The sequence below is a fragment of the Thermobia domestica genome, chromosome 8, assembly GCF_964235325.1.
Source record: "Thermobia domestica chromosome 8, izTheDome1.hap1.1, whole genome shotgun sequence".
NCBI classification, from domain to species: domain Eukaryota; kingdom Metazoa; phylum Arthropoda; class Insecta; order Zygentoma; family Lepismatidae; genus Thermobia; species Thermobia domestica.
The window spans coordinates 182,686,231-182,694,536 of NC_137461.1; the positions used below are offsets into that span (position 1 = coordinate 182,686,231).

At 37.3% G+C, this 8,306-nt stretch overlaps 1 protein-coding gene across 6 annotated transcripts in view; it reads right to left on the minus strand.

Moving 5' to 3' along the window:
* The window catches only part of LOC145693363 (juvenile hormone esterase-like), a 1,331,986-nt gene that overhangs the window by 688,940 nt on the left and 634,740 nt on the right, over nt 1-8,306 (minus strand). The window lies entirely within an intron of this gene.

Here is an 8,306-nt window from a genome sequence, read left to right on the forward strand (position 1 = left end):
TCATATAAAGGAAATAGAATTAGAAGAAATTGAGCAGGCTATTAAAGCGCTGAAACCCAAAACATCTTGTAGTATAGATGACATTCCACCGTATGTGGTGAAGGGCTGTTTAGATTTATTCAAGCATCCACTCCACATTATCTTTAATATGTCCATTAAAACCAATATATTTCCGAATAAATGGAAAGATGATCTCATTTTCCCTATTCCTAAAATCTGGAAACAGGAATGAGATAGAGAACTTCACACCCGTAGCCATCCTATCTCCCTTTGCAAAAGTTCTTGAAACCATATTATACAACAGAATTTTAAACCATGTAAAGCCTGTCATATCTGAACATCATCACGGATTTTTAAGGAATAAATCCACAACAACCAATCTAGCAATAATAACGGATTACATAGCAAGAGAGTTAGACAAAGGCGGTCAAGTGAACGTCATTTATACGGATTTCAGTAAGGCTTTCGACAGAGTTGACCATGACGTGCTACTACAGAAATTGGTATCTTTCAATTTTTCTAAACGAGCAATAGAGTACTTCGCTTCCTACTTGTGCAATCGAGAGCAAGCTGTCTCTTACAAGGGATATATTACCACGAAATTTACCACATTATCAGCTGTTCCTCAAGGATCCCATTTAGGTCCGCTATTATTTCTTCTTGTAATTAATGATATTTCAACCTATGTTAAAAACTCTCACTTTCTGTTGTTTGCCGATGATCTCAAATTATATTCTAAAATAAGCATAATAGATGACTGCACACAACTCGAGCAGGATTTACAGGGTGTTGGGCAATGGTGTGCCAAAAACAAACTTTCATTGAATATCTCTAAATGCAAGTCTTTATCGTTCTCAAGGAAAGAAAATCCCATCAATCATCTGTATATAATTAATGGCATATCTCTGTGTAAACCAAATTCAGTTAAAGATTTAGGAGTAATTTTTGATTTAAAATTAACCTTCTCTCATCACATTGATGCAATCTCTAATGCTGCATTCAGAAACCTCGGTTTTATCTATAGAATGGGTAAAGAGTTTAGAAACGAGTCAACATTCATTAAACTTTATAATTTGTACGTAAGGTCCCGATTAGAATATGCGTGCGTTATTTGGACACCGAATGTAAATAAATACTTACAAGCGATAGAAAACATACAATTTAAATTTCTAAAAATGCTTACGTACAAGAAAACAGCTTTCTAACCCAAACAGATTCCCTACATGGACTTAGTAAGGAGTTTGAATTTCCTAACGTTGACGAATCGACGAAAGATGTTTGATTTACTATTTTTATATAAAGTATTAAATAATAAAATTGACTGTCCAGAGCTACTCCGAAAATATATCTGAGCGTTCCAACAGGCAGAACAAGACCAGGGAATACTGGTATATTTTTCTGTGAAAGGGCACGAACAAATATTCTCAATAAATCTCCGCTGTGGAAAATGTGTGACTCCTACAATGAATTAAGTCATAAAACTGATGTATTAGATATATTCAGTATGTCGGAATATGTATTTAGAAACAAGATTATTACCGAGTACCTGACACTCGAAGTGCATTGACTAATTGTACGGGTAAAAGTATATATGTATATGTATGTATTATACGACACTATAATTAGGCATTAAGCCTGTTGTGTTTTTTTCTAAATAAATAAATAACATTCAATATCTAGCCGCATTACTCGTTTTTGGTGTGGGAAAGGACTAATGCCAAACTTATTTATTAAAGAGAACAGCATTATAATTGCGCTTATTCAGCTCTCTCTCACACACACGTAATTAACGACGTTCTTAGTGGCTATGTTCAGTTCCAAATCCGGTTCCTGTGCCAGTTCTGCTTCCCATTACTCAGGAGCAGTCTATGAATGTATTTAACATAGCGAAAGTTATAAAAGACAAATACCAAAGGCTGCTAGTACTCTTTTTTAACCCTATGTAACATAGTAGAGCTAATAATAGAGAACGACTTATTTTTAAACCTCACCGTAAGAAACACTATGACCATTTTTTGAGCCCCCTATGTAACATAGGAAAAATAGAACTTTAAAATTGCATTTTAACTCTCTCTCTCTCACACACATGGTTTACGGAGCACTTGGAGTCGTATGTGCAGTTCCAATTTCGTTTGCAGTGCCAGTTCCGTCTCCGATTACACATAAGCAGACTTCGAACATATTTAGCATAACAAAAATTATAACAGATTATTACTATAAGCTATTAACTCAATTTTTTAACCCTATGTAACCCTATGCAGAGCAAATAAAAGGGAATGACTCAGTTTTACACCTTTGACCCCCTGTGTTACATAGCAAAAATTACAACATTACATGTAGAGCCTTTTACAAGCCTATGGCATATTTTTGCAATTCCTATTTAACATACCAGAAATTACATAGCCGCAAAACTTTTCATGCTAGAAGCAGGTTTTCTGCTACAACAGGAGAACTGCAATTTGTACTGTGTTGTAGATCATTTTCTATTCTGCACGTAAAGCCAGAGGACACTCATAATTTCGATTTAATCAATTTCGTAGAGCTCAGCAAAATTATATAACTCTTATGCGTAGTTTTTGAGGTGCTGCGCCGAACATACGCTCATTCTGGAATTTATGCCTATCATATTTTGTGGCTACTACAGCGTCTCCGACGAAGTACAGGGTTGATATAAAGTATGGATGGCCACAAAGTTCCGGTTCTCGGAGATCCGGTTTTTAGAACCGGTTCTGGAACTGGTTCCGGACCTGGATTTGAAAACCCGGTTCCAGAACCGGATCTTAGGAACCGGTTCCAGGCCTGGATCCGAAAACCCGGTTCCAGAACCGGATCTTAGGAACCGGTTCCAGGCCTGGATCCGAAAGCCCCTAAAGACCCGTAAAGGAGGCATAAAGTTCACCTTCAAAAATAATGCAAAGAGGACCATGCGCTTGTGCCTTCCCCGCCCAGACCCGCTTGTGCCCCCAGAAAAAAAAATTCGGTCCACCACTGGGTGTTTAGCCGAATGAGTTGGCCAGTTTGCCTGTTTAACCAATGAGTTGGCCAGTTTTCCCAGTTTATTTAGCCAAATGAGACAAGCTGCCGCCGCCTGGGCGCCTGCCTGTCGCTTCCACCATTTCATCTAGCATACGGTTCACAGCTTGCCAGCAGCTCGGGTTTAGCGTAGGAATGGTCACAAAGTTTCGGATCCAGCGGAACCGGTTCCGAACCTGGATCCGAAGAACCGGTTCTAGACCTGGATCCGAAGAACCGGTTCTAGACCTGGATCCGAAGAACAGGATCTTCTAGAACCGGATCCGTTCAGACCCGAAAACCGGTTCCACCAGGAATCGGTTCTGGCCATCCCTAATATAAAGTCCCTTTCAACAGACCAGTGCGTGCTAATTGCGAGACACAGTAGCTCAGTGATAGAGCGCTCACCTTTGGTGCATTTGATCCTTGGTTCTATTCTTAACCAAGTAAGTTTGTGGTGAACAACATTATGTCCTACCATTTCCCCCAATTTCTCATTCCACCAATTCTTCCATTATTATTCTCCCTTAGCCTAAAAGGTGTAATTGTGAGCCATATTAAACTAAGGAAATTAAAATCAGCTGTCAAATAGATAGGAAAATAATTTCAGCCACCCCAGTTTCGGCGGCAATCAGATTTAGTGACTTTTTGTTTCCTTTTTCGACACAATCTAGAATACGAAATTTGCAATTAAAAAGTTATAATTTCTGCTATATCTTATATGAGTTTAAAATTACTTATTTGACCATAACTGATCAATATTCTTTGAAATGTTTGCTAAATTAAATCATTCTTTTTAATATGGTTAAACAGTCTAGACTGTATGTAATTTGTGCTATGTTAAATACGGGTTAAAATATGTGTTCGTAATCTTTAATAAAAGAAACATAGACAGTGTAATCTCTGCAATATTAAATAGAGGCTGCGAAAATATGCCGTAACGGTATATATTCCGAGGACATCACTTTTATCGTATGCAGTACTCAATGCTGTGACGTAGAAATAAACAAAAAGTTACTAAATCTAGTTACCAAAAAATCACTAAATCGCCGAAACTGGGATAGCTGAAATTATTTTTGTACCTACTTCATACGCTTTTTTAAATGACAAACTTACCAAATTTGGATAAAACTCGGTATATCCGGGTTTTCGTATATGCTGATTACGAATAGCATATTTGTTTTTACCTGGGTTTGATAGTTTGTGTGCGATACGCCGTTTTATGACAATTTTAACCGATTTGGATGAAACTCGGCTTATAGGGTTGTTCGGACATACTGATTACGAGTACCATATTTATTTTTACCTAGGTCTTATAGTTAATATGGGATACGTCCATCTTATGACAATTTTAATCTATTTGTATTAAACTCGGCATATAGGGAAAATGAAATGAAATCTTTGAGTTTTACGTCCCACGGTTATGCCGGTTAGGCTAAAGGAGACGGTGATGATGAGAGATGAGTGAAATGGTGGAATGAAGAAAGTGGGAGGAAACGGGAGAACCCCGAGAAAACCCACGAGCACGGTGTTTGTCCACCACAAAGTTCACTTGGCGGGGGCTGGGATCGAACCCGGGACCCCAAGCACCAGAGGTGAACGCTCTACCACTGAGCCACCGCGCCCCCTCGGCATATAGGGGTTTTCGGACATGCTTATTACGAATACCATATATATATATATATATATATATATATATATATATATATATATATATATATATATATATATATATTTTTACCTAGGCTTATAGTTTATATGGGATACACCCTTTTTATCACAACCGATTTTTATGGAACTCGGTATATAGATGTTTTCGGATATGTTAAATACGAATCATTATTCGAATACGAAATTGTCATCATCTTTGCTTTTTTTACCTGGGTCTTACAGTTTGTGCGGCATACGCACTTTTATGACAATTTTAGTTTTTATAGACTTTTACGACCCTTTTTACATTCCCTAAATAACATACAATGGCTACCCGTATTACTCGTTTTGGTGTGAAAAAAGACTATGGTGACATAGTAGAGCAAAGATTTGAAAAATTAACAGCTGCGGTTTTTCAGTGGTTCGCTCTCACTTCGAGTGTCGTCTTATTTAGCTTATCCGGCATGTTCGTGGGACTTAAAAATTGCATTTCGGCTCACTCACACACACTCACAGACACACGGTTTACGGAGCACTTGGTGGCGGATGCGCAGTTCCAATTCAGTAGAAATTACACGGATGCGCAGAAAAATTGTAGTTCCAACTCCCACTTCCGATTCCAGTTGAACACAGTAGCAGCAGCCGCTATGACAACATGAAGCAGAGATTAACACACACACACACACATACATACACAGTTTATGCAGCACTTGATGGCGCATGCGCAGTAAAATTAAAGTTTCAATTTAGTACAAAAAGCACATTTCCAATTCGACTCATGTTCCGATAACACAGGAGCAACACCAGAGTACAAACATAGAAGAATGAGTAACACATCAGCGGCCGATTTTTTGTTTTTATAAAATACTAGGACCATAAATAATATACAATGCCGTTCACTCTTTTACGATCACTTGTTTTGGTGTGCAAAAAGAGATTATCGCACCCTTATTTAACATAATGGAGCAAAAATTAAATAATAATAACGCCAAAGTCCGGGGCAGAGCGGTGGCTTAATGGTTGACTCCGAATTACGGTTCCGGTACAAATTCCAACTCCGATTCCAGTGCCAGTTCCGGTTTCAATTACACCTCAACTCGCTGTGGGTGTGCGTGGGTTTCATTCCCACTTTTTCATTATTGCCGTCCTATTTAGCATATTCGGCATATATGTGGAAAGTAAAACTCAAAAATTGCACACACATACACACACAACAACACACACATTTTGTATGGAGCACTTGGAGGCATATGTACAGTTCCACTTTCGGTTCAAGTGCCAATTCCAGTTCCAATTGCACATGAACTGACTGCGAACAATCGAGTAAAATTGTCATTAAAAGGGCGTATCAAATAAGTACGAAAATAATTTCAGCTATGCCAGTTTCGGCGGCAACCAATTTAGTGATTTTTTGGTAACTAGATTTAGTAACTTTTCGTTTATTTCTACGTCACAGCATAAAAGTGATGTCCTCGGAATATATACCGTTACGGCATATTTTGGCAGCCACTATTTAACTTAACATAGCACAGATTACACTGTCTATTTTTTTATTATTAAAGTCTACGAACACATTTTTTACCCGTATTTAACATAACACGAATTAAATAGAGTTCAGACTGCTTAACCATATTAAAAAGAATTATTTAATATAGCAAACATTACACAGATTATTGATCAGTTATGGTCAAATAAGTAATTTTAAACTCATTTAAGATATAACAAAGATTATAACTTTTTAATTGCAAATTTTGTATTCTAGACTGTGTCGAAGAAGAAAACAAAAGTCACTAAATCTAGTTAGAAAAATCACTAAATCTGGCTGCCACCGAAACTGGAGTAGCTGAAGTTATTTTCCTACCTATTTGACAGCTGATTTTAATTTTTTAGTTTAATGGCTCACAATTATACCTTTTAGGCTAAGGGTGAATAATAATGGAAGAATTGATGGAATGAGAAATTGGGAGAAATGGTAGGACACAATGTTGTTCACCACAAACTTACTTGGTTAAGAATAGAACCAAGGATCAAGTGCACCAAAGGTGAGCGCTCTATCACTGAGCTACTGTCTCGCAATTAGCACGCACTGGTCTGTTGAAAGGGACTTTATATCAACCTTGTACTTCGTCGGAGACGCTGTAGTAGCCACAAAATATGATAGGCATAAATTGCAGAATGAGCGTATGTTCGGCGCAGCACCTCAAAATCTACGCATAAGAGTTATATAATTTTGTTGAGCTCTACGAAATTGATTAAATCGAAATTATGAGTGTCCTCTGTCTTTACGTGCAGAATAGAAAATGATCTACAACACAGTACAAATTGCAGTTCTCCTGTTGTAGCAGAAAACCTGCCTCTAGCTGGAAATGGTTTGCGGCCACGGCTGTGTAATTTCTGGTATGTTAAATAGAAATTGCAAAAATATGCCATAGGCTTATAAAAAGCTCTACACGTAAGGTTGTAATTTTTGCTATGTAACATAGGGGTCAAAGGTGTAAAAATAAGTCATTCTTTTTTATTAGCTCTGCAACGTTATATAGGGTTAAAAATTGAGCTAACAGTTTGTAATAGTCTGTTGAAAATTTTGTTATGCACATACGGCTCCAAGTGCTCCGTAAATCATGTGTGTGTAAGAGAGAGCTAAGATGCAATTTTAACGTTCTATTTTTCCTATGTTACATAGGGGGTTCAAAAAGTGGTCATAGTGTTTCTTACGGTGAGGCTTAAAAATAGTCGTTCTCTTTTGTTAGCTCTACTACGTTACATAGGGGTAAAAAAGAGTACTAGCAGCCTTTGGTATTTGTCTTTTATAATTTTTTGCTATGTTAAATATGTTCATAGTCTGCTCCTGCGTAATGGGAACCGGAACTGGCACTGCAAGCGGATTTGGAACTGAACATACGCCACTAAGTACCTCCCTAACCATGTGTGCGTGTGTTTGTATCTGTGTGTGTGAGCTAAAATGCAATTTTAATGTTTTATTTCCCACGGTTATACCGAATAAGCTAAATAAGGATAGTTTATCCACCACAGGCGAGGTGAGAACTAATCACTGAGCCATTGCAGCTGTTTTAGAAGATGAAAAAAGTGCTCGTAGAAGGAAACATTTGCGTAGTCTGCTTCTGTGTAATAGGAACCGGAACTGGCAAGTGAATCGAAATTTTACATATGCAGCTATGTGCTCTTTAAACCATGCGTGTGTCTGAGAGAGTTGAATAAGTACACTTATAACGCTGTTCGTTTTAATAAATATGTGTGGCATCGTCCTTTTCCCCACCAAAAACGAATAATGCGGCTAGATATTGAATGTCACACTCTAAAAAATGGTATAGCTGAATTGACAATAAAAGCATTGTTGATGAGTATTGCTAATTGGTAAATTAATATTGACTATAGTATAGTTGATGTATAGATACTGATCTGTTATTTATACACCTATTTTTTTTAGTATGGCTGTGGTAGGAAAAAAATATTGCTAATATTAGTATGGTTAATAATATCATGCATATTGTTTATATAACCAGATTATTTAGTATTGCTAAAATAGCGATAGCATTATGGTTAGAATGGCTATTATAATATAAAACTCTTGTTATGGCAACAATGCGAAATCGCGCCTTTTACGAGTTGTCATGTAGCCGCCA